At 41.1% G+C, this 27,212-nt stretch overlaps 1 protein-coding gene, 1 long non-coding RNA gene and 1 other non-coding gene across 8 annotated transcripts in view; 1 reads left to right on the top strand and 2 right to left on the bottom strand.

Annotated features, from left to right (window-relative positions):
• Nucleotides 1-27,212, bottom strand: part of PRUNE2 (prune homolog 2 with BCH domain) — a 256,830-nt gene that overhangs the window by 127,000 nt on the left and 102,618 nt on the right. The window lies entirely within an intron of this gene.
• LOC112644694 (uncharacterized) lies at nt 818-26,525 on the top strand. Of its 2 annotated transcripts, XR_003126647.3 has the most exons (5): nt 7,330-7,443; nt 11,061-11,125; nt 18,147-18,253; nt 22,197-22,318; nt 25,914-26,525. It is a non-coding gene; the product is annotated as an uncharacterized LOC112644694 (long non-coding RNA). The 2 variants fall into 2 exon arrangements; XR_003126646.3 differs by lacking the exons at nt 7,330-7,443; nt 11,061-11,125 and adding an exon at nt 818-902 and having other exon boundaries at nt 25,914-26,523.
• On the bottom strand, nt 1,874-1,977 carry LOC112645783 (U6 spliceosomal RNA). Its single transcript, XR_003127251.1, has one exon. It is a non-coding gene; the product is annotated as a U6 spliceosomal RNA (small nuclear RNA).

Here is a 27,212-nt window from a genome sequence, read left to right as displayed (position 1 = left end):
CTACATAGGTGTAAAAGAAAGGAAAATAATTGTACTTCCAAATGTAGCTCTTTAAGTTGATAGAATTTATGCTTCTCACACCATTAATATGTATAACTGTACCAAAGCTTTGGGGGCAAACTGTATGGAACTTCTCTACATGCTGGTTTGATGAAACTAAGAAGCGGAACTGAACTCTCTGTCCTGTCCAGCCAGTACTGGTTTGGTTTCAGAGGAATTACATGCGTTTACAGCCTGGCAGGTGCTGGGGGTGATCCTGGATCAGTACTACAGAGAGTTGTAGAAGAATGGAGTGGGAATCACTAGGAGAAGAAATGATGGCTCTGCTGAGTCCAGGTATTTGGAAAGGATGCAGGCACCTGACGCTCCATAGAACTTTACAACCTCCCAATAGCACTTTCACCCACATTATATCTGTCCCATTTTACAGATGAGAAGGCTGATCCCTGAGGGTTTTTCTGGATCTGTCCAGAAAGAAAAAAAAAAATCACAGGTAACAAATGGCTGAGATCTCAAAGCCAAAGCTCTGACCCTTCTCTATGCCACACTCACCCTTGACCAGGGGTCCAGTCCCAGCAGTGAAGCCAGGAAGGCCTCAGAAAGTTCAGGAAGGAGCAGATCCGAAGGTGGCAAACAAACAGGGACAAGAACTGTAAGGCCTGCCATGCTCCAGAGCAAGGCCCAGAGCTGGGGAAGCAGACCAGATGGGAAGAACAAGCTCCTTTTAGCTAGAGGCGGCTGAACTAACTGGAGAGCTCTTGGCTGCAGAGGCCCTGATCCTTACCTCTTTGTCTGGGTCTCCCTCCCTGGAGACATCATGGAAACAGTGCTTTGGAAGCCTGCCTCTGTCACAGAGTTCTTGTGTGACTGTGAAGTCATCACTGCATCTCTTTGACTTTGAGGTACCTCCTTGATACAACTAACATAATAATAATTACCTTTCAGAGTTGTTATGGCTTTTAAATAAATTAATTAAAATGACGTACTTGGCTAAGAGCTGGCCCCTTGGATCTAATCAGGTCCCTTGTGCAGAAGTGGAGCTAGCTTTCTCCCCCCTGGTGGGAGCCTGCTGACGTCACTGCAGCCTTAGCAGCTGCGCATAGTAGGCCCTCCATACATTTTTCTGAATGGATGAATTAATGAATGGATGTCCAGGACCAACTCATACTCTCCCCATGGCACGCCAGCTACTTCCCTGGGGTCCTTATTTCTATTAATGGTATAATTTTTCTTTCCTCATCATCCAGGGCAGAGATTTCAGAGTTAACCTCTATAATATCTTCTACCATATCAGTACCAAGATCATTCTTCTTTTGTGTGACCATTGGTGTCCTTTTGACTAAAAATTCTAGTTTGTATGCTTATGCATTCTGCCCAAAACTATCGAAATAACCTAACTGCTCTTCCTGCCATCTCTATACTGGGCAAGCTGCATCCAGCTTAATCTTCATAAATCTTACCTTGACTTTATTCCACATCATGATGGTGCCCCACCTCCCCCACCCTCAACTCCCATTATGTTCTTCCAGACTTACTCTGCTTCAACCAAACTGAACATTCTGGCTTCCCAAACACAGTGTGGGTTAACCACATCCTTGCCTAGCAAGAAACTTTTACATGTTAAGACTCAGTAGAGGTTTGTTGAATTTAATCAAACCAAATTGAATTGCCTGAATCCTTATGCTCAAAATTGAATATGAATCAGAAGCCTCAGTGGGGCAGTGTTGACTTGCTCAGACCTTACTCCTTACTCATTCCTTCTGCTATCAGCCCTATCTTCTATAGGACCCCACCCCCACCCCCCGCCCCTTTGCTCAGGAGATAAAATACATAGACTGCTTCAGAGTAGAAAGTATTTTCTTTTTTTTTTTTCAAAAATATGGAACGCTTCATGAATTTGCATGTCATCTTTGTGCAGAGGCCATGCTAATCTCTGTATCGTTCCAATTTTAGTATATGTGCTGCTGAAGGGAGCACGAGAGTAGAAGGTATTATCAGGGAAGAAGATATGAGTCTGCAGGGAGCAGTAGCTTATAGTTGTACAGGTCACACAAATCTCATATATTAAAGTGGTATTTTTATTAAAACTGCAAAAATTCACCATCCATACCATCTCAAATCTACGTTTGGAGTCTTTAACCCCCAAATGAACTAAAGACTCATCCTATCAAATTTGTGGGAACTCTCATTTTGTAGACCTGAGCTGGGTGTAATTTTATCCTCAGGCATTGAAGAACAGAGTCAAATGATTGATTTTTCTCTTTTGCTGGAAGAGTTTTTTGTTGTTGTTGCTGTCGTTTTTTATCTTAGACATTTTGGTTTTGGTCACTAGGTGGCTCTGAATTTCCATTGGAAGATAAAAATCTAGAAAACATTGACAAAAATATGTCCTTCTCACCAAACACTTTAAAAATATTTCTTTCAACAATTTTGACTTGAGAATAAAGGTTAAAAAAAACAAACATAAGCTCCAAACACAGCAATATAATTGTCCATCTACCTTATCTAGCTTTTGAAATACATCATTTATAACTTTATATGAAAAGCTATTATATCAGTTATAGGGGCAATTTAAAAATGATTCATAAACTATTATTTAAATAATGTTACTTTGAAGCTGTATTATATTATGTATCCCCTGTGGTCAAACAATTGAGCCCTATCATATTTACAAGGAGACTTCAAATTATTGTCATATAATTTTAATTGCTTTAAAATCTTTCCTAATCATACATTAACAACCCCTGAAAGATCTGGAACAAATTCCAAAATCATTTTTAAGGTTGTTAACTTTAAACAAAAAGAAACTATTAGAACAAAGATCTTTAAGGCACTCTGGAAATCACCATATTAGTGTTGTTGGGAAAAGTGATTTATTGCCCTAAATTCTCTTCATCCATTGAAAAATGCTGCATTTGAGTTCTATAAGGATTTAATGTGTTTCCACATCTTTAATGGCAATACTCTCATTATCTCATCATAATGTGTACTAAGGGGCACCTGGGTGGCTCAGTCGGTTGAGCATCTAACTCCTGGTTTCAGCTCAGGTCATGATCTCAGGGTCATGACCTCAGGGTCCTGAGATTGAGCCTCAGTATGCATTGGGCTTGCCCTCAACATGGAGTCTGCAAAAGACTCTTTTCTGCCCTCCCTCCCCCTCTGCTTTCTCTGCTCATGCTTCTGTACTTTCTCTCTCAAATAATTTTTTTAAATGTGTGTTAATACAGAAAGAAGTCATCCAAAGTCATCGCCAGATAACCTATTAATAACAAAACTGGGAGTGGCAGGTGGAGAAATGTGAGGAGAGAGTGCCTATAACTGGAAATAATCTAGATGTCTGCTTGGCTTGAGCTTTCTGGAGGAGGCCCATCTTTAAAATCCATGTTTAGTACCTAGGTGTTCTACATCAATCTGCAGATTCCACGAATGTTAGTTCCATCTCTTAACAAATTTAGAAAGAGTTTGTGTGATGCTTGTGGTCATTTTACTCCCATCTCCTGGCCCGCCCATGCCAAAACTCCAAGTTTCCTCATTTTTTTTTTATGTGTTCAAAATACAGGCTATATGAAGTGACTTTGCCTCCTTTAACCCAGACTCTTGTATGTAGGTGTAGGTGTAGGTATACAGCAGCTTAAAGACAATACAGTATCAGATTGAGCACCATGAGCTCCACTGCTGACATGTGGGAAGCCCACATGGATACACTGGTCTCCCAGCAGTTTGGCAATCTTGTTCCAGGCAAACCACATAAAGCACTTTCTGTTACAACATTAACAGGGCAGCAAACACTGGGCATTCACTTTCTGATTTGCAATTTTTTTTTAATTGATAAAATAGCCTATGTGACATACCTAGTCACCTCTATCTGGTCCACCACGAGCCTCTTCCTTCTCCACCTGAATAACTACTACTCAAGCCTACTTGAGGGCTTGCTTATCTCAAGGGATTTGAAGATTGAATTCTTCTTCTGCCAGGGTACTATTATAGTATAAGGATAAGCACCCAGGCCACCTGGGTTTGAAGCCCAGTTAAGTCACTCATTGGTTATGAGTTCTTGAGCAAGTTACTTAATTTCAGTTTCTTTATCAAACAGGATAATAATATGAATACAGGCCTCATAGAGCTATGCGAAGTTTTTAAAAAATATATTTTATTTATTTATTTATTTGAGAGAGAGAGAGAGAGAGCACAAACAGGGAGAGGTGCAGAGGGAGAGGGAGAAACAGACTCCCCCTCTCCACTGAGCAGGAAGCCCCATGTGGGGCTCCGTCCTGGGACTCCAGGATCAGATCTGAGCCAAAGGCAGATACTTAACCACTGAGCCACCCAGGTGTGCAAGCTGAGTGAGGTTTAAACAAGTTACCTGAGGAGGACTTAGTACAGTGCCTGTTGTACTGTAAGCCATGTAGGTGTTGGTAAATTATGTAGGAAGCTCAGGAAGCTAAGTGAGCTATGACATAAATGTTAGCCATTCTTCTGGAAGTGCTCACCCAAATTCCAAATTAAACGTGGCTCCTCTCTACTCTCTCCCAGAGAAAACCCAATCATAACACTTAGCACAGGAACCAGAAATCCACAGTTGATTTGCCCAGTTCCTCCAATGGACTGTCATGGGGCAAAAACGATAAACAGGTGAAGTTTCATATTTCCCATCCCCAATATTGAAGTGTGATCTCTTCAGCTTCTCCACCTCCTTTACTTTCTCTAAGGAGTGAATGATTGAAAACCTCATTGGTAGCTACTGGAGAAGAGCAGTTGGGGTGAAGTGTGTGTTGCATGGGATATGCTGGGGGTCCTAGAATGGATGAAGAGAGCACTGAATGGGAAGATGGGACAGGGCCAGGGAAGCAGATAGCATGGGAAAGAGGAAGATTTCTTCTGTGGTTACATAGTGAGTGGTGTCCATGAGTCAAGGAACAGGAGAAGAAAGGACACATCAGTGAGTTGCAACAGGCTGTGTACTTGGAGTACGTTACATAGTTCGAGAGATATACCAAGGAAGGGAGTTCTTGTTTGGACTAGGCTTCACCAGAAGGACCTGTGGATATCAATTTCATAAAGTTTATAAGATTACATGTTAGGCAAGTGTAGGGTCAGTTCCTCACTCATTAATATCATTTATTCACTGGTCGACTGGGCAAATATTTATGAACAATTTCTCTGTGTCAGGCACTGATCATATGATAACCAACAAGAAAGATTATGCCACTGCTTTCATGGAGTTACATTTTAGTGCACAGAGACAGAGAGCAAGTAAATCAATCAAAAAGATAATTTCTAATAATGGCAAAACACCCAGTAATATGTAGCATAGTGTGATGGGAAATACCAGGATGAGGCAAAAGGGAGGTTTAAATGGGGAAGTCTGGCAGGTGATAAGATGACATATGAGTGCCATTCTTGAATGATGAGAAATGGCTAGGTCCTTCAAATTGTGAGGTCAGATTATTCCAGAAAAAAGAACCAGGAAGTGCAAAAGAACCGATTAACCCTGCGGATTATAGAAACAGAGGAATGGCTGGAGTGGTGGCAGCCAAGACAGCAAATGGCAGATGTCAGCGGCAGGAAGGTCTACAGGATGCAGAGCTTTGTGGGTCACAGATATGAGCTTGGATTTTATTCAGAGAGCGACTGGAAGCTACTATAGATTTAAAGTTGCAGGTCAATTTAAAATCTATGCTTATATTTGAGTTTTATACAAATGACTCCAGTCATTACGTAGAGATGGGGCGGCAGACTGGTAGGAGCAGGGACACCAGTCAAGTTACTGCATTGGCCAGGGTGAGAGGTGGTGGCTGGGCCCAGGCCTTTTGGTGTTGGACAAGCCATGGCTTGGCTTCCATGAGATATTCTATTCTTAAGTGAAATATAAGTTGATAACAGAGATTTTTGTTTCATTCACCATTCTGCTGCCAGTATCTAGAATAGAACCTGCATATAGAAGACACTTACTAAATGCCATTGAAGGAATTTACGGCAAAAAGAATGGTGCAGCACAGAGCTAGGGAAAAAGTCAAAAGTTCTGTTTAGGATTGTTAAATATGAGATGCCTACTGGACATTTCAATGGAAATGTCAAGTAGGCAAAGTAGAGATACAGGTTTTGAGCTCAGGGGCAGATGAACATTTGGGGATCCTTGACATATGATTGCCTAGAGTGGAGACTGATTTTGTCTCCTACTCCCTGCTGCTTCTACTGACCTCTCTTCCTTCTCTTCTCCTATTATGCAGAACTTTAAAGATTCATCAGCTTTCTCTGTGTGACTTACACAGTCCTTCATGAGTCTTCAAGTGAATACAGCCTACCCAGCACAACTCTAGCAGTGATACAAAAACCCAGCCAAGGGAAGTGAATTTGGGCTCCTGTATTCACTCAGACCACTGTTCCACTCCTTGTCAGGGCCTTCACTACTCCCTTCTTCCCTGACTTCCCAGAGCTCTCGGTTCCTCACTTAGGCTCCTGAAAGAGCAAAAACAGCTGGAGGTAATGATAAATTGGACCTTGCATTAGTTCTTGTGTGATTTAAGGACTACTGTCCAGCTACACGCATCACAGTGACAGGTCAGAGGAGGTCTTGCCCCCATCCAGCTCTACCAGCCATGCCATGCCGGTCAACCCAACATTGCTGCCTGCAGAGCAGGATCACACAGGCATGGTTCTCTTCCTGGGATTGGTGTTCATACTCTAGAGTTGAACTAGCATCTTGGTGTGAATGACTCCTAAATCTCTACCTCCAGCCCACACTTCTCATTTCTTCTCAGGCCTTCTACCTTCCTTGGGCTTGCAAAGGAAATTGAAGTTAAAGTCATCTTAGAAAACACTCACTTCAGGGACACTTGAGTGGCTCTGTGGTTTAGTGCCTGCCTTTGGCCTGGGGCGTGATCCTGGGGTCCCGGGACTGAATCCCACATCGGGCTCCCTACAGGGAGCCTGCTTCTCCCTCTGCCTGTGTCTCTGCCTCTCTCTCTCTCTCTCTTTCTCTCTCTCTTTCTCTGTGTGTGTGTATCTCTCATGAATAAATAAATGAAATCTTAAAAAAAAAAAAAGAAAAGACTCACTTCAGAAAAATAAAATGTGTAACTCAACTTGCCCTACTCTGACCACTTCCTCTAAATCTTATCATCTATGTTTGGATCTCCCTACGATTTAATCATAGACCACTGGACATTTGTGTGGTGTAACACTCTGCATGGATTTTATGCTTTAAAAAAAGAACTTGTAAATCTTTATTTTGCATAATTCCTACTACCAAAAACATTTCACTTTGGCAACCATTTTAAATACAAAAATAATACATGCTTGCTTTCACAAGTCAAATCTTCCAAAGCTGTTTAATATGAATTATTTATCTCAGCATTCAGTAAAGACGGTTTGAAGTCCTACTATATTTGAGCACTCTTCTAGGAGTGAGAGCTACAGAAGTGGACAAAGCCCCTACTCAAGGTAAAGCTCATGCTGGCCAGAAGACAGACACAGACCATAGTAAGGTCACACGGGGGCAAGTGTGATGAAGAAAATGAAGGTGGGATCGGGGTGAGGGGTTATTAGCAGGGTGGCAGCATGGGAGTGGTTATTTTAAACAGAGCGGTCAAGGATGGGGTTAGGTAATACTTTTTTTTTTTTTAAGATTTTATTTATTCATGAGAGACACAGTGAGAATGAGAGAGAGAGAGGCAGAGACACAGGCAGAGGGAAAGCAGGCTCCACGCAGGGCGCCCGACGCGGGACCTGATCCCAGATCTCATAACTTGGGCCAAAGGTGGCGCTAAACCACTGAGCCACCCGGGCTGCCTGGGCTGCCTGGGTTAGGCAATACTAAGCAGAGTCCTGAATGGCTGTAAAATATATACATCAAAACAGTTTGTGGCAAATCGCATTATTTTTAAAGCCTGTTAAATGTCCATTCAGCAAATTGACTTTCAGAAAATTCAGTGAGAGCCAGAAAACAGGAAAACCAAACCTAAATGTCATCCTGGCTGGAAGAGACCCAAGAATCTGCTAATACATTCTGTTTTTATTTCCAATCATTTCCGGAGGGGAGAAGCCACCAGACTCCTTGCACTGCCCGCAAAGGCCACAGACCACTCAGGTGTGCTTTGCAGACTATGCTGAGCGAGGAAGGAAAAGCCGCTCCAGCTTACTTGATTAAACAGCAGTGCAAACACTCACTTTGTGATAAGGACAATACAAACAGCATGCAACTCAGTGGGCTCATTAAGATGCTTCCAGTATCCTGACTCCAAAAACAAAGCAACATTGCAGCAAATCAGCCACACAAGGAGTCAGAGAACAGAGCACTTGGTGCAACATGCATTGCCTTTTAACCCGTGAATCCATGATCCTCACTCCTGGCTTTAGACCAGGCCTTCCCCCTGCTCCCCCGCTGCTGAAGAACAAGACATTCTTGTCTGTCATTTGTTGTTTTCACTCGATTCTGGTGCCAAAAGTGAATGCTCTTTCCTGTGTGGACATCGGTGCTCATTACAGACAGAAGTTAGAGTTGCCATGGCTGCTTAGCTCCTGGTATGAAGGTACCCTCTGAGGAATAGATTCTTCAGTTCAATGCTCACGATCATCTTGTCAAAAATACTGATTTTGCTTTAAAAAAATTAAACAATCTGAACAAATCTGAAAGCATAGCGAGATAGGGGTAGAGCTTACTCAACCTCTAGTTAGTTCAGATGTAGCCTTGAGACCCTGGGAACTAACTGTTTCCAAGTTCTAGCAAATTCTTAAAGGCAAACCAAAGACAGCCCCTGCGACTGTGCAAACGTCTTCTCCCCTGGGGAAGGCTAAATGCCACTTTTGATGATGTAAGTTATTGACAGGTAGCCACGCAAGGATTCCAAAATCTAGGTGGCTCTCACCAAAGGTGGGAAGTGGGGGCAAGTCACATTTTGCTCTTTTCCACTAACTGGAAAAGTTCATCTTTGCTCCAAAACCTTCCCTTCTGGGAAAAGGAACAATTTATGTTAAGAAACAAAAATCAAATCAAGTCAGCAATACAATTTCTTAAATCAGAATGTATTACCTGATATCCTATCACCTTCACCTACTTTCTATTATTTTAAGCACATACTTATTTCTCATCAATTTTCCTTTCTTTTTAAAGGTGTGTTTTATTTTATTTTAATTAATTAATGTATTTTAAGTAATCTCTGTATTCTGTACTTTGAGCCCATGTAGGGCTCAAACTCACAACCCTGAGATCGAGAGTCATGTGCTCTACGGACTGAGCCAGCCAGGTGCCCCCAGGCTAATTTGACTTTCACACAGTGGTCTTCTGTTGTCACTGTAAGAATTCACCCAGCTCAAAAAATTCTGAATTAATATAGGTACCAATTGAGAAAGAATGAAATAGACAGCTCACCGTACCCACAAACTGTACCCACTGAAGAAAGAGAAATCTTTCTGAACCCTGGGAGGTTACCAGAATGAAAAACTGGAAGCAAAACTGATCTATGTTGAACAATCTATTCTTTATCCATGTCGTCTGGCTTCCTAATTGTCCCACATTCACCCAGTGGGTCACACCACACACAAACGAATATACCTTATATAAACATGTGCAATAATAACTCAGAACCTCTTGTTCCCTGCTATCATGTTACAACTGGTGGGTAAAGGGAATTTAACAAGGAAACTTACTTAGGAGACCCTGTGTGTTAATTAATTTTGTTAAAAAATAACCCTAGGGAAAGAAAGTGGGAAGCAACTGATGGGAGAAAGCAAGTACAGAAACGGGAATTATGAAGAGAAGGGGTGAATGTAAACCAGACAAAATGACTGGTTAGAAGACAGCAGATCTATTTTAAGTCTGCAGGGCTAGGAAGGGACAAATATTCTAAACTTAATTAGATTGTCTCAAATAATAACTAGGTTATCTACTTGAAAACTCGGGCAGAAAAGAGAGAAAGGAATAGGCTTACTTCTCTAAATCAGAGAGAAATTAAGAAAAAAAATTTTAGGTTCAAAATGGAGGGCCCAGGAAGTTGCCTGGGTGGCTCAGTGGTTGAGCATCTGCCTTCGGCTCAGGTCGTGATCCCAGGGTCCTGGATCAAGTCCCACATCAGGCTCCCTACAGGGAGCCTGCTTCTCCCTCTGCCTATGTCTCTGCCTCTCTGTGTCTGTCATGAATAAATAAATAAAATCTTAAAAAAAAAAAAAGAAATGGGGAGAACTAGGTTCTCCTGATTTATTAAAAAAAAAAAAAATGGAGGTACCAAGGGCACCTGGGTGGCTCAGTCATTTAAATGTCTGCCTTTGGCTCAGGTCATGATCCCAGGGTCCTGGGATCAAGCCCCTCATTAGGCTCCCTGCTCAGCTGGGAGTCTGCTTCTTGCTCTCCATCTGACCCTCTCCTCCCCCATGCTCTCTCTCTCTCTCAAATTAATACAATATTTTTTAAAACTAAAAATTAAAAATAAATTAATTAATCAAAATGGAGGGGCCAGATGGGATCTAGTGCTTGTGGGGAATGAAGAGATTGCAGATTTTAGAGACAGAACACCAGTTCAAGTTTGTCATCAGCTGTGAGTGACATTTTTTGTCCTTGAGCCTCAATGTCTTCATCTGTAAAATGAGCATGTTAATTTCTCCTCTACAGAGAGGTTATAAGAAACAGAAAGAATTTATGTCAAGTTTTTGGTACTCTGTGATCACTCAGTGAATTATAAAACAATACTTCAGTCCAAAGAGGAAGAAATACTCTTTCTGTCACTTGCCAAATAAAGATGAGTAGGATCAGACAGAAAATCATGTTTACATGGGGGAAAGATGGCCTTGTTCACTAAGCACCATGTGAAAGACCAGAGGACTAAGAAGAGAGGTCTCAGGACATGCGAGCTATAGATGAAAGCATGCAGCTAGAATGCACCTCTTCGCAGTGACAAAGAGGAGCATCATTATCCCCAGGCCATCTTCTACTTTGCCATTTTAAAAAGCATTTTCTTCCTCTCCCCATATTTCGGGTTTGCAAGGATGACATTATCTCTACATTCTTCCTTGAACTCCTGAAGCTTCCTTAGGTGTAAACCTGGTTTTGTATCATCCCATTGCAGGCGAATCCTCCTAGGATTCTTTTATCTTCTGGAAAATGCAGAGGGACTGCTCGCCTGGTCTTCAGGTCAGTGACACAAGTCCATTTCTGAAATAAGCTCTCACTCCTGGCTCCGCCCAGCACCAGGTCCTACCACATCTGCTGTGACTGTCATCTTTCTACCAATCCGATTACCTCCCTTCCTAAGGCGCATTCCTAGCCCTACCTGCTCTTACTTCCTCTTGAAAAATTCAAATCAGCTTTCCGGGTACCAGGTTTTCAAAGAGACAAGAACTTCACTTTTAAACACTGTTTCTTCACAACTATGAAAAACAGCCTCCAGTGTCCCAGGGCAATCAACTCATGAGAAAAAAATTAATAACACAGTAAACAGAAATGAAACATTGATTCGGTAGAATATATAGGGCTGTTTTATGAGGAGTACAATGACGTAAATAACCAGAATGGATTCATAAACAACTCCTTTCGTGACTTTCAGAAGCTTAGTCCTGATTAATGGCCAAAACTACTAGGATCTCTGTTATTCAAGTCATTGTTTTCTCTGACTTCTTCAAAGTGATGGACTGAAGACTCCCCCAGTAATCAACAAATGATTATGACTGAATACAATTCCCTTTTGTAATCAAATACAACTTATAGTTATTGGCATATAAAATTATAACATTAGCATATAGGAGTTTAAAAGAAATGTTAAGGAGTTCCAGAAAGTGATACTGATTTTAACAAGAGAATCAAATTTTTATTTTTCTGCTACTGCTTACAAATATCTATAATTTCCATATGGTTCACTCTTTTTTTTTTCTTACTCTTGTTAATCAATGATTAACAGCATTCTAAAGATGGAAAGACTTTAATGGCACCTGGATTATCTCTCAAGCTAACACTGGAATATATCACACATCATATCTGTGATAGTAATCTATCCTTTCTTTGAATGTCCCCAATAATTAGACACCTCACTTTCTTATAAGGGAACCAGAATAATTAATTCATTGTAATTGTTAGATAGTTCTAGTAGTATAAAAGGACTTCCAAAAATGGAGTGATTCTGGGACTTTCTACACTGTTGGCTTCAGTTCTGTTTCCTGGAGTAACTTCCTGTCTCTATAAAGTTTTTTGTATGATTAAGAATCATCAAACTTTCCCTTGAATTCCCTTTCTTATTGTCAGCATTCACCGAAAAGGAGCCTGGATCTTTCTTCCACTCAGCTGAGATTCTCGGCACTTGTAGACTATTCCTCTTAGGCCTGGGTTCCCCATCTGGGGCTGCACTGCCATCCAGCCAGCTTTCTGCAGGGCTCTTCTCTTTCTTCTCTGCCCCATGGCCTCTGGGATTGCAAACTGCTGAGCCATGAGAGTGTGAGGAGAAGAGAAGCAGGAAGCAGGCAGAGGACAAACAAGGAAATGCAATGACCCCAGACATCTGGGACTGCCAGGGACAAAGGATCAGGGAAAGATTTCAGGGACCTTTAGGCAAGTGGCAAAGGGTCTCTCTGGAGATAGGCGTGGGAATAAAAAATGTTCAAGTTTCTTAGGTGAGTCAAGGCTGAGGACCAGTGCTGTAGGCCATTGGTCTACAGTGCTTTTAAACAGAGGACCGAGCTGATCCAACCTCTTTTAGAGATAGTTAGCATTCCCTTAGGGCAGAAACGCAGCCTTTTACCCCACAGAAAGACACAGGAAAACAAATTCAACAAATTAACTCTTGGTAAGGATCATTGTCTCTTAAAGTCTAAAAAGACCAATTGTCTCTGGTTTGATAGGAGACAGTCTGGAAGGCATTGAATGTCTACTGATGTAGAAAAAGAAGTCTCCAAATTGGAGCACAACTGGAACAATGAGATGGTGAGAGGTGGGGGAGATCAACTTGGAGCAAGCTCAATATAGCAAAGTGGTTTGATGAGGACTTCTGGATTGCACAGGGCTGGGTTCTGAGGCTTAACCCAAATGTCTACCACCTGGGTGAACCTGGATGATTAGATGATGGTTTTCACCTCTGAGCCTCAGGTTCCTCATCCATAAAGTGGAGTAATAGTATGAACTACTTTGCAGAGCCTGGGTGGCCCAGTCAGCTAAGCGTCTGACTCTTGATTTTGGTTTAGGTCATGATCTCAAGGTCATGAGATTGAGTCTTATGTCAGGCTCCAAGTTGGGCATGGAACAGGCTTAAGATTCTCTCTCCCCCTCTCCCTCTGTTTCTGCCCATTCTCCCCCTCCAAAAATTAAAAAAAAAAAATAGACCTACTTTTCTGGGTTATTAAAAGAATAAATTATTTATTCTATGTGCTTAGAACAATGTCTGGCTTAACATATGTGGCGGAGAATTGAGAGATGGCATGAAGTCAAATTTAAGGAACATCAGATGTTATTTTGATTATTAGGTTTCACTGCTTGGACATGACCTGATTTGTCCTTACTGGAGCCTCAACAAATTGAGCTGTTAACAAAGGAATTTCTGGTTCTGGGCTAAGGCTGAGTATCACGGCTCTAAAGTTCCTTTCCTGTTGACTTCTTGAGCTTTCCAGCTGTGTCACCAGTTACCATAAATAAAGTTTTAATATTTCTTCAGTGGTTCATTCTCACTTTTGAAGACACTATTTTATATGATTACACTTTTTAAAAACCTGAGAAGAACAGATGTCAATAAAATATAAAATCAATGTAGACTCACATTTTCTGGAGGGACAATTCTCATGTTCACAGGAAACACTTTAGAATATGCACAAGAGAATAAATGGCAGAGTGAAAAGCCTAGAAAAATATTTTTCAGATATCATCATAATGTTATTTTTGTCGCTTGGTAAAGGACTGAAAAACAGCAGTTACTTCTGCATAATCCAACCTGCAGGATTAAGATTCTTTGGGGGAAAGACGGAGATCTTTAAATGTATAGTTTTCTTCCAAAATCCAGGTTCTATTTTGCAAGATAGCAAAGCCTTTCTTCAAGACAAATCGTCTATCAAACATCTTTGTATGGAATGGACTTTTGGGGAAATTTCCAGTTGTTCATCTTTAGTTATCACAGCTCTCAAAAATGCTTCACTTTAACGGGAAGTTTTAGGATCTCATGTATATTCTTATGGAAGGAAAGAGTTGTGGTCTGGACTCTGTAAGGTCTTTATTCATGATAAACTATAAGGTAAAGAAATCTCCATGACAGGAATCTGCAACATTGTCCCTAGTGCTCATAAATACTCCACTGTATTGTCTGAAATGACTTATCTCAGTCCTGACTGTGGGCTCAGATTTACTGTACAGTTCATCAACTTCTCAGCATGATGGATAATGAATGTTTCATTTACATCGCTAATTGCCAAGCCATGGTTCCCGCAACCTTTAACCCGTATGCTTTATCCCATTATCACCATATGTCAATATAATTGCATTTAACATTCCAAATGATAAACTTTCTTCTCTACAGAGAAATATTTTTCACAAAGAAATCATATGAGGGCCACTGATAAAACGCAGGTCTATTACAGGAAATGACAAAAACTAATCCATAAGAATAGGTAGATTCTGGTAACTACTCAACTTCATTTTTGGACAAGGAGCCTTGATTTCATTGTTAGGAAAAGTAATGGTATTTTCTCAACGAATTATCTTTGTTAGCCTCTAATTCAATAAATGCATAAAAAGACATGCCAAAAGTGGCACAATTAAACTTTCAGGCCTATGTAGTATCCAAGAAAAGAAAGGAAGAAAGAAGAAAGAAGGAAAGAAAGAAAGAAAGAAAGAAAGAAAGAAAGAAAGAAAGAAAGAAAGAAAGAAAAGAAAAGAAAAAAATAGAAAGCTTTAAAAACCTAGTTAGTGATAACTACATGATCCAATTATATTTTCTATCTTTTCCTGATTATTAGCCAGTAAATAAATCATAAAATAGGCCCCACCACCATGAATTTGGAATCATACAAATTTGTAGAAAGGAGTGAAGTCTATCAAAAAACAAAACTCCTAAACTGGAAGAAAAGTTGCAAGACCATTTCTTGGGGCCATCTGTGTCTAAGATTTATTTAAAACCAAGGCATGAGGTGAAGCTAAAAAAAAAGCTGGGTTTTTTTTCTTTTTTAGGCCTGAGCAGTTGTTGGCACAGAGTTAGCACAGAGAGAGCTACAGTGGAGTCAGCTTACAGGGGCATCAGGAGTCATCTATGAAGGGATCTGTCAGCCACTCAGACTACACTGCAAAGCTGGGGTGTGCTTGCCACCCTGACCTCCATGTTTGTATCTCAGTAAATGGTCTTTACCTCCACCAAATCTTTATACTGCACACCTGAGACTCACCCACGACATATCTTTTCTCACTCGTCACCATGGCCAGTCCATCAACAAACCCTATTCATCATAACTCAGAAGTATGTCTTCAATTTGTTTCCTACTGCTCCGCTGCCCCCTGTCACTTCTCCCCTGGCCTAGGAGCTCTTACTTTCTTCCCATTGATTCTTTGCAATGTCCCCTCCTTTATAGTCATCCAATGGCTTGTACTGTAATTCGAATAAAATCCAAACTGTTTTCTCTAGCCTGAGAGGTGCTGTGTGATCTGACCCTGGCCACCTCTCCAGCCATCCCACGTCACTCTCCTCCCCACACTCACTGTGATCCATTCGATCCTAATGGGTGTTCTGCTACTTTCCTGAAGGTGTCAATCTATTTCCTACTCCAGAGCCTTCTACTGCTATTCCTTTTGCTTACACACCTAACCCTAGTCTTCTTCTACTATAGTGTACTCTTGATTTATAAGCTTAAAAATTACATTTCCAAGGAAGCTTTGCACAACCTCCCCATCTAATGTAAATTAGGTTATGTTATTTAGGTTATGTTATTATTGCATTTTCTGAGAGCAGCACCTTATATTTTTCTCCATAGCATTTACATTAGTTTGCAATACACATTTATTTGTGTGATTCCTTAATGTCTAGCTCGCCCACTAGACTGAATGCTCCACAGGATAAGAACTGTGTGTATTTGCTTTCCCTCTATCCCTACTACTTAGCATACAGTACAGATGAAGGTGCCAGTTAAAATATCTCAATGTTCCATCTTTTACCTTGCTGGACTCTATAATTCCCTGTAACTGAGGTAGACAGCAAAGAAAATGGAGATTCTGGGGTCAGGGTATAGGTAGGCAAGATAATCAGAAAAGATTTCCGGTTCCTCAGAGGAGAAGAACTTCTAGAAAGGGATAGAATGAGTGAAACTATGTCCTTTATTGGGGGAAACATTTGGTGTTTTTTATCATTTTAGAGAAGCAGTAAAGTACTTAAGAGCATGAATTCTTGGGTACCTGGGGGCTCAGTTAGTCAAACATCTGCCTTCAGCTCAGGTCATGATCCTGGGGTTCTGGGATTGAAGCCTGCTAGGCAGGGAGCCTACTTCTCCCTCTCCCTCTGCCTGCCACTCTGCCTGCTTGTGTGTTTCTCTCTCTCTGTCAAACAAATAAATGAAATCTTAAAAAAAAAAAAGTATGAATTCTGGGGCCAGATTCTGCTTCTTCATATTTATATGGTTTGAGGAAAGTTCTTATTCTCTCTGTTCTTCATCTTCTTTATTTGAAAAATGGAAATAGCAATAGTACTTCTTCCCAGAGTTGTTACCAGGATTAAATGAGTTAATTGTTCTAAGACGCATCTAAAAGTACCTGTTCATGTGCTAAGTTCTCTAGACGTATGTTATGTAAAAATAAAACATTGGTGTTACAAGCAGTATAACTTGGTTTGGAGATATTTTCTTGGGTTCTTCTGATTTTCATCCTAATTAATTATAACACATATTTAGTGTATTAATAAGCACTGAGACCAATATGCAAAGAGCTAATCTACTCTGAGTCCTAGCAGCAATGTGTCTCTAGATTAAATATCCATTCCTATAAACTCCTACCATCAGCTACACATTGCATCCACTATTTTTCTGAGTAGTCAATGCACCAAAGCCTACTGGACATCTTGATGGCTGAGATGAGTTACATGGTAGAATGAGGACCAGATCCGAAACTAGAAGTCTTGGCTTTTAACTGTAACCCTGCTATTACACAGCTGTGTGACCTCAGCTAAGACCCCTCTTGGTCCCACAAATTGCCTATCTTATATTTCATTGGTATATTTTAAAATGCCGAAAGCAGTGCACGTAGGTATTGTACTGATTCAACAGAAAGGCACAGAGCCAGAAAAAAGGTAGGCACTTACTGAACATCAGCTATACCTGGTTACGCATTCCTTAACCAGCAGTCCTGTGACCTGTGAGGTCTGTTCAGGGAGGTCAACAAAATGATGTGTTGAGGGCCTGGTATGTGGCAGGCACTTCAGGAATAGCTTTACAAAGCTTACCTCATTTGTTGCTGCCTGCAGTCCAGTGACATAAGTACTATCATTCTATGCACTCAGAGAAGAAATAGAGCAACGATTTGTGAGACCCAGAAGTCTGCAACATCACGGGAAGTTCCTGACTTAAGTTCAGGGTATGCTGACATCTGTCATTTGTCACCTCAAATGCTGGCACATGTTTCCAGGAGTGAAATAAGAAGGGCCAGTGACTATCAACTGAGGCCACACGTCTGGTGTATCTGAGATGACTGGTGTCACTGGAAACAGCAAGATGAAAATATAACATCTGAATGATGTGTTTTTGCACACTTTTTAGCCCCTTTAAGTACCCCATATGCAAACACAAAAGATAACTACTTTATAAAGTGACACTGAGTCCCTGCTTCCTCCTCAGAAATTCTTATAGAATTTTTTTTTTAAATTTTTTATTTATGATAGTCACATAGAGAGAGAGAGGCAGAGACACAGGCATAGAGAGAAGCAGGCTCCATGCACCGGGAGTCCAACATGGGATTCGATCCCCGGTCTCCAGGATCGCGCCCTGGGCCAAAGGCAGACGCTAAACCGCTGTGCCACCCAGGGGTCCCTCTCCTCAGAAATTCTTAATGGCCTTGACTTCCTTTGCTCATTTCTATGCCTCCTAACCTCCCAGAATTCACTGCCCATTCTCTGGGATCCCATGATCTGTCTGGCCCCCTTGGATTTATCCTCATGGAGTCTGGATTCCTTATCCTGGCCTGTATTTGTCTTTTACTTTCCCATCTCAAGGAGAGGTACGCTACTGCCATCTTGGGTCATCAACAAGCTGTGTCCGATGCCTACCGTCTGCTCATGGGGAAGGACATTAGAACATAAATTGATGTATTCCGTATAAGGTAAGCAGGAAAATTGATCCTGTGGTGGGTGTTTATTTGACAATGATTCAGGGTTTGAAATGTAGTCACTAAGCCAGCATTACCAAGGAGAAAGAGAAATAGGCAAGAAAATCTTGATGGTTTCACAGGACATATATAACAAATCAAACTGAACCCTGTGTTGACCATGAGGTGGGCAAGCAGGGGAGGTATGAGAACCATGGTTACAAGGTCAGGATCCTGGCCCTGCCACCTGAACTCTGTATCTGTGACCAAGCCTTTCATTTGCTCTAGCCTCCACTTTCTAACCTGTGAAACAAAGACATCGTAACATTTGGTCTCTCACGCTGCTCTGAGGCCAGCATTCTCCCTGTATGTAGCCATATTCATTTTGAATATTTAGCTCCTACCTCCCCACTGTGGTCTTTCTACATTGATAGAATAACATTTTCCATTTGATTCAAGAACTGAATATGGGGGCACCTGGGTGCTCCAATGGGTTAAGCCTTGGGCTCAGGTCATTATCTCAGGGTCCTGGGATTCAGTCCCACATCCAGGTCTCTCTGCTCAGTGGGGGAGTCTGCTTCTCCCTCTCCCCATGCTCCTCTACCCTGCTCATGTGCATGCTCTCTCTCTAATAAATAAATGGAATCTTAGAAAAAAGTCCAAATATATTCATCCTATTGCCCAATGCTTGACTTACTTTTTCCTGAAGTACTGGCCCAAGGCATCAATAAACCTCTAAAACGAGTCTCAGGACCTTCCCAGGGCTATATTTGATAGCACATGGCATGATGTTTAAGGAGAAAATGATCTAATCGCTATCATCCTAAGTGTCTTCATACACACTGAAATTCATTTTTTACTTTTATGCCCATTTTCAATACTTGAAAATGTCATTCCACTTAATATCCACCCAATCGATTTTTTTTAACCTGGAAAAACTCAATGTTACATGCAGTTATGGGAATTTAATTACGTATTCTCTCTTCCACATCCATATGCAAATGGTTTTAGTTTTAAATAATCACTGTTGGAACCAGAAAACTCCTGAGGGACACCATTGACATTTTACAGTCTGAAGATGATTGAGTCCTTTATCCCTCTCCTCTGTTTCCTTCCAGTGTAAAGTTGAAATGCTTAGCCTTGCACTAAGGCTCTCTAGGACCTCACCTCTCTGCAGCCTTTTGTCTTATTTGTCATCACCATCAGCACCCTCTCAACGAGCTAACGCAGAATCTCTCTAATTCCTAATTCCCCAGACATGTCAATCATACATTATACCCTCTGCCCAAGAGGCTCTTCTTCATCTCCTAAATCTTGAATGGTATAAAGTTTTTAATAAATAGAATATCTTACCTCATGCCAAATAGGGACACTATGGGATTCTCTATGACACAAAATAGCACACACTGAAATACAACTTGATTACCAAAGGTTTAGATAAATTTATGGGCTGCAAGAGCCACAGGAGAAATGCTTTCAAGGCTTGGGGTGTGGGGTAAAGACAGAAAACACACCTTCTATTATCCTATATAATGCACTTCATTTCTCTTTCCATCCATACTTCTCCAAGGGTAAGCCAGAGAAGGGGAAAGAAAGATAAAGGAAAAACAGAGAGAAACAGAATAGACGGCTGGTTGTAGAAAATACTTTGACAATTCAGCATGGCAACTACAGCATTCTGCTGTGATTCCCATAGCCACTGAGTGACTTGAACACTTGTTTTCACAACATCAAACACACTTTTTACAGAATCAATGCAGCACCAATCCCTTAAGGTAACCTCCATCCATTCCATTCTAACAGTGTTCCTCAGAATTTGAGCAAATCCCACTGGTCACTTATCTCAACTCTGAGATGTCTTTATCCCCTTCATTAATTGGGAGAAACAGGGCACTCTTGTGAGCCACTTTTGAGGTACACTCTGGCAATAAAGCATTTACAAAGAGCTACTCAGGACTCGCCGCTAAGAGCTGTGCTTGTGGCTGTGTGCATGTCAGAGTGTGCCTCTCTCTCTCTTTGACCTATTATTGCAGATTTAAAAACAAGCATGTTTTCAAATGGCACTACGAGCTGCCAATGATGTATCACCATCATATCTCATTATTCTCCACTAAATGTGATAATAATGTGATCTGTTAACATAAAAAAAGTTTGACTTCACAAAAGCAGCTGGAAATGGACAACCACAATATGCATAAATCTAACTCCTACCATCGGCTACACACTGCTTGACACATATTGTTAGAAGCACCTCGCATTTGCGAGTTCTCTCTTAAGCAAAATACTTGCATTAGGTCTCAGCTGGGGTTGTGCACCAGGCAGTTGGGGAAATATTCAATTCTCAGTGGAAGCCAGAATTTGAATTCTCTCATCTTTTAGGAATCATTTACCAGGTTTGGAGAGTATCCAGGCTGCTCAGGTGCTCCGACCGATTTCTCTCAAGTTCCATCCCTCTTTGTTCATTGATGGTCTGATGAATGAGGTTATCTTTAAACTGATGTTTATAGGGAAGGAAAAAAAGAACCTGAACTGATGCCAACAGCAGAAATTCAAAGAAATATTAGATTTAAGTTCAGCTTGGTCAAAAGAAATAAGGATACAAAGAACTTTGAGAAATCACTGTCTCTGTCTCCATGAGGCACAGTCAACAGCAGGGGTCATTTCAGGAATCTCCATCCATCAGAATTACACTGATGAGCCCAGAGTCATGAGATTAATTTTCCTAATCCTGGCACTAGCTTCTGGCCATCTTAGACTTCTTTCTTGACACACATTAGCTTCTAGCCTTTGCTTCCCTGTCTTTATGTTTATGCCCAATACAGGACTTTCAATCCTCTCTTCTCTCTGTTGCTTTGACCTTCTCCACAAGAACAACACTGACCTTCAGGTCTGTTTCCATCCCCACTATTAACGTGTGTGCCCACACTTGTATTTACTATCTTCAGTGGACACTGCCTATTGTGGCTCTATCACCTTCGATTAATCTTAGGTATTTAAAATTCAAAACATTCCAAATCAAAGTCATTATCTTCTCTTTCCTTTTCCTCCTAGACTTGCTCCTCTGTCCTTTATTACTGACTGCACTTTACAGCATGATCCTCAATGGAGTCATGCAAATTAGAAACGCAGGGGCTCCTTGCGGTACATGGGTGCAAGGCCTGAGGGGAGACAGTCACCAAAGCCACGGAAGGATGACTGATTACTCCCCTGGATGGAGGTTTTGCTCCTGAGCCTTCAGAGTCCTCTGGGCAAGACCATAGATGCTCCCTGTCCTCCGGGATACTCTGTATCTCCTTTCTCTACCAAGGAGTCACTGAATGTGCTACATCTGAGAATTCCAGTTAGGAATTCACACTTTTTATTTGTCCTATCAATTTTTTAAACTCAATGAAAACTTCTTTCTCCAAAATTCTACTTCCAAATTACTCATTGTTACATTGTTTTGACATACTATATCACTTTCTTTGTTCCACCTACTCTTAATGTCACGTCACCAAAGTGTTTTTTTATTCTTGTTATTATTAGATTGTGTTGTTTTATTACTTATCTACTACTATCTTATTGTCTTTAGTACCAATTTATTCAATGTGGTATACAATTAATCTTATTGATGACTTTAAAAAATTTGGTCACTTGCCATGTTTACTATCTTTTCAGTATATATTTCACTTTTTCTTCTTGCTAATTTCTGTTCTTAAAGATTTAATAACTTATTTTACAGAGAGAGACACAGCATGAATGAGAGGGGCAAATGGAGAGGGAGAGAGAATCTCAATCAGACTAAGCACAGAGCCGGAGGCAGGGCTTGATCCAACTACCCTGGGATCACTACCTGAGCCAAAACCAAGAGTCAGAAGCTTAACCAATTGTACCACCCAGACACCCCTGTTCATTTCTTTTTTGAGGCAGAAAATTCCACACAGCTCACACTCTCATCCCTTTTTCTCTTTAACCACAGGCATTGCTTTGGTCCAGAGCTTCTGCAGCTGCAGAGTGGCCCCCTGATGGCACCATCTACCACACCGTCCCCACAGACTCCCCCTCAGCACTCCAGGCTTCCCCAGCTCAAGAGAAAGCCAGGTCTAGTCATGTGGTGCCCAAGACCCTTCACAGCCCATTCTCCTGATCTACTCACCTCGGACTACAACCTTCTACTCTTCCTGTCCTCAGCAACACTGGCTTCTTGTCATCTGTAGTCACCATGCTTTCTCTTTCACACATGGCCTCACAACATTTTCCATCTAGGATGTCTGCTGCCCCTTTTTCCACTTGGCTCTTCTTCTTCTTCATCTTTCAATACTCTTCTCCAGAGTCACTGGCTTCTGAAGCCATCACCAGCAGCTGAAGTTCTTTGTGCCCTTACCCGATTTGATAATATTTGTGTGATAGATTGGGATATCCTCCAAACTACAGCACCCCTTTCTCTGAAAGATTTTTATCTCCTAAAGGCATGCATTTCCTAAGTTCCACTGAAGACACAAGAGTCAAAATGGCATGAAGTAACTGATGTTAACTCACTAGCCAGATCCACTCCAGTAAAGAGACGTATCTCTAACCAGGGGTAGAGTTAGCATAGGCAAAGACATTCTTTTTAAAATATTAATAATATCTTGTAAACCTGGTTAAAAATTATTATGCTGGACCTGAACTCACAAACCACTCATTTCCCTTTTGTAAAGCTTCCTGAGGCAAAGTGCTCACATACTTGATTATAGGGCTTCACTTCCTCGGTGACAAAGCTCCTCTTCTTACTAGTTACAGCCTTTGGGTAAAACTCAGTCTTTGACATGAGTATGTAACATGGGGATGTTGATGACAGTGTAGTGCCTTCAACTAATGCACAGCAAGTACTTAGAGCAATGCTAGACACAATTTAAGCACTCATGACATCTTAGTCACAATTTAGACACAATTTAAGCACTCATGACATCTTAGTCATTATGACTAATGACTAATGACAACCAATTTGATGATGATAACGACCTGAGTGGGGCAATGGGAGATTACAGGGATCACAAATCTGATAGGAAGAAGAGAGCAAAGCTCAGATTTGCAGATGCACAGGAACTAGTAAATTCCTGGCACACAGCTGTCGCTCAAGCAGGTTTCATTCATCTTAGTGAACCAAGACCCAAATCAAAGGCTCTGTTTTGCCATTTTAACTCTCCAAAAAAGAAAAAAAAATATGTGTATATAAGCTTCATGCTGGAGATATGACAGGTGTCCTGACTGTGCCTCACTGGGAAGAGCAAGTATGAAATCCCAAGAGTCAATCTATCCCTAAGGAAGGCGTCTACTGGAAGCCTGAGGCTTTTTCATAATTGTCTTTAGGCTACATCCCCATATTTTCAGATGGACAACTGATATTTTTATACTTCTGTGAAAATATTTTGAATGCACAGCTTTAAGAGAATCCCCTTCCAAGTACATTTCCACCTTATGGTAATATAAGCATCAGGAAACTTTACCTTCAAATCATCCCTTTCAAAAAAAACAAAAAACAAAAAAAACAAATCATCCCTTTCACTTTGGTGGTTGCTATAGACTGAATGTCTGTGTGTCCACCTCCATCCCATCCCAGCTTATGTGCTGAAACCTAATCCCCACCGTGATGGTGTGAGGAGCTGGAGCCTTTGGGAAGTGATTAGGTCATGAGGGTGGAGCCCCATGAATGGCCCTGTGCCCTGGGAGCTCCTCTCCCTTGCTACTTCTGCCATGTGGAGACATAACAAGAACTAAAAAGCAGACCCTTGGGGTGACTGGCTGGCTCAGTCAGTATAGCATGTAATTCTTGATCTTGGGGTGATGAGTTTGGGAGTAGAGATTGGGAGTAGAGATTACTTTAAATTAAAAAAAAAAAAAAGGAAAAAATAAAAGCAGGCCTCCACCAGACACCAAATCTGCCAGCACTTTGAACTTGGACTTCCTACCCATTAAAACTATGAGAAATAAATTTCTGTTGTTGCTAAGCCAGCCAGTCTATGGTATTCTGTTATAGGAGACTGAATTAACTAACTAAAGATGGTGGTGTTTTGCCTTTTACAAAAGCCTTCACAACCATCATCCCATCAGACCTCACAACTCTTTGACGTAGCCATAGCAATCACTATAATTCCCATGTTATAGAAGAACAAATGTGACTCAAAGAAGTTTGGACTTGCTGAAGTTCACAGTACTAGTGAGTAGTGAAGCCAAGACTCAACTCTGAGACATCAGGCTTCTCATCCAGTGGGCTTCCCACAGTATCAGGGAATCACACTCTCTCCAAATTGAAGTTTTTATTCTAGCAGGCTCCCATGCGGAGGTATCCCTTTCCAAATGGGCCTTAGTGAATCAGCGGCAACATTCACAACAAAAGAAGAGTAATAGAATATGCAGCTTCCCTCAGAAGGCCCTCCACTTGGAGTCTACCTGAGAGTAAAATAGAAAGCTCTTTGGTTGGACACCACCAAGCATCTCCACAAGGTTTTCTCACATGCTCATGGCTGTGAGACCTTAGTCCTGGCCAGTGAGGAGGCTTTCCTGCTTTACCATTGAATAACATTCTGTTGTCTGGGCCTCTGCTCTTCCCTGTCCACTCACATCTCTGTGGTGTCTACTGCCACACCAGGTATGGAGAAGCTGGGCAAAGGCCTCGCTGGGAGGAACTCAACTTTGTAGTTCTAAGGATGAGGTAATGAAGCCCACAGATATATGTGCAACCCCACGTTTACAAGGGTTATTATTTATGTGGCAACCATGAACGATGGTCAAAAAGCAAAGCCAACATACATGGGATTATTTCTTAGTTAAGAGAAAATGGATTAATTGAAAGATTAATTAGTGATTATTCAACTCTAAAACACTACAGAGTTTCTAGCTGTAATGACCCCTAGTTGGCAATGGGGAATCTTCCAACACAGTAAAACATCAGAACATCTCATTAGTCAACTCTGATGTCTGGATTCTCACATCTAAAAAGCAGGCCATGATAAAACTCCGGGATTCTCTCCATCTCTTTAGATGCGATTTGAATGTTGTTGATATTCTTTTTGTACCCATCAGCAGCAGCCCACTTCCCACCCCTATTGCCAGAGAGTCTGCATTTAGTTAAATTTGAATCAGTGCAGGCAAAGCAAAGAAAAAAGTCCACAGTCGATCTTATAAAAATAAAGGAGAGAGAGGCTGTGTTTTCCCATCTTCACTGAATGTGGATGTGTGTTTGCCATAAATTAGCCCGCTGCGCGAATAATGCTGAGCTTCCCATATGGCAAATATCAGATTGAGACACACGAGGAGAAATGATTTTTTTTATTCTTGAATTAATTCTGTTCAGTGTATTTGGAGTGTCATCATATCCAGCAAGCTTTCAGGAAACAACACAGTTAGAAATCCAATGAGGCTTCCAAGTACAATGAAAGACGGTTAATGACCAAACTTTTTGAAGTCAAGAACAGCACATTTCATTGTCATTTGGAGCTCAAGTTTAAAAAATGATTTTTTCACTTTTCTATTATTAGTATTATTATTGCAAAGTATAATATAGGGCAGAGGTGTGAAGGAGATTGTCAAAATGCATTGGTAAAAATATTTAGAGAACCACAAATTTATCTGTCTTAGATCAAGATATTCTTGTTTCTGATGCAAAATACCCATTATTTGTTCATTTACTTTTTAATTTTTATTTTTGCTTTAGTTGTCTTTCTAAATGAACAACTCAGTAGAGACGACAAAAGTGCTGTGGCCGTTTCACATCCACAAGGAGACTGTTCCCTGCTTCTGTGGACAGGTTGTGTCCAGAAAGTCTGGAGAGCAAAACCACAGAATTACAATGCTGGACATATGTCTCCTCTCTCTTTCAGTTTTCTGCTTTCCACAAGCTTTGTTTAGATCGTGGCTTGGATGTTAACCTCAGCATAAGAAGTCAGCCAACCTTCACAAGCTTCTGTATCTTTAGCTGCAAAATGGGAATGAGAAAAACCGATCTACAGCCCAACGTCCTTGTGAGGATTCAACAGGGTCACATGTGCAAGCTCCGTCATGGTGCTGGCCAGAAGCAAGTGCTGGGTTGAAATTTTTTCTCTCTTTACATCTACCCCTTTCCTCATTCTCTCCTTCAATTAATAGATATTTATAATGGATCTTTGGAGTCAGATTGTCCTCGACAGTCATTGTGTCATCCCTTCATTTTGTGGATTCTAAAATGTATTAGCCCAAGTTGGCCAGTTTGCCTGACCTGATAGAGAAGGAAACCCATCTCTCCTTGCTGGTCTCCGAATACATTTTCATCTACGCCATTATAGCTTGAGCCAAATGAAGGCAAGGTCTGCCCCAGATGATCTTTATCCTCTAGTACATACACAAGAAGTAGGAGAAAGAGTATATAATAGAATTTATTTTTTAATTTTTTTAAAAGATTTTATTTATTTAGGGAAAGGGAGGAGGAAGCAGGGGGAGAGGGAGAGAGAGAATCTCAGGCTGACTTCCCACAGAGCATAGAGCCTGATTCGGGGCTTGATCTCATGACCCTGAGATCATGACCTAAGCCAAAATCAAAAACTGGTGGCTTAACCAACTAAACCACCCAAGCGCCCCCATAATAGAATTTTAATACAGGAAACAGTATGTGGGTTTTTAAAAATATATTTTATTTAAATTTGATTTGCCAACATATAGTATAATACCCACTGCTCATTCCATCAAGTGCCCTCCTTAGTGCCCATCACCCATTTACCCCATCCACCCTGACCCTCCTCTCCTTCCACATGTTTTTCATTCCTAGTATTTCACTTAACCTTTTGGTTTCGGTCTCACAGAAGTAGATCATGGAATACCCACCTGTCATGGCCAACATGATGCAACTGAATGACAGGAAAAGGACACAAGGAGTAAGTGACATGTTTGGAGGACAAGACAATGAACCAGATCACCTGTCTCCAGACTACACTCAGAAGCTATAACTGAGAGAGGGGTAAAGAATAAGAAAGGGAAGGAA

Source organism: Canis lupus, chromosome 1, assembly GCF_003254725.2.
Source record: "Canis lupus dingo isolate Sandy chromosome 1, ASM325472v2, whole genome shotgun sequence".
NCBI classification, from domain to species: Eukaryota; Metazoa; Chordata; class Mammalia; order Carnivora; family Canidae; genus Canis; species Canis lupus.
The sequence above is the reverse complement of the archived record's forward strand: the minus strand, read 5'-3'. Positions and strand labels throughout refer to the sequence as shown.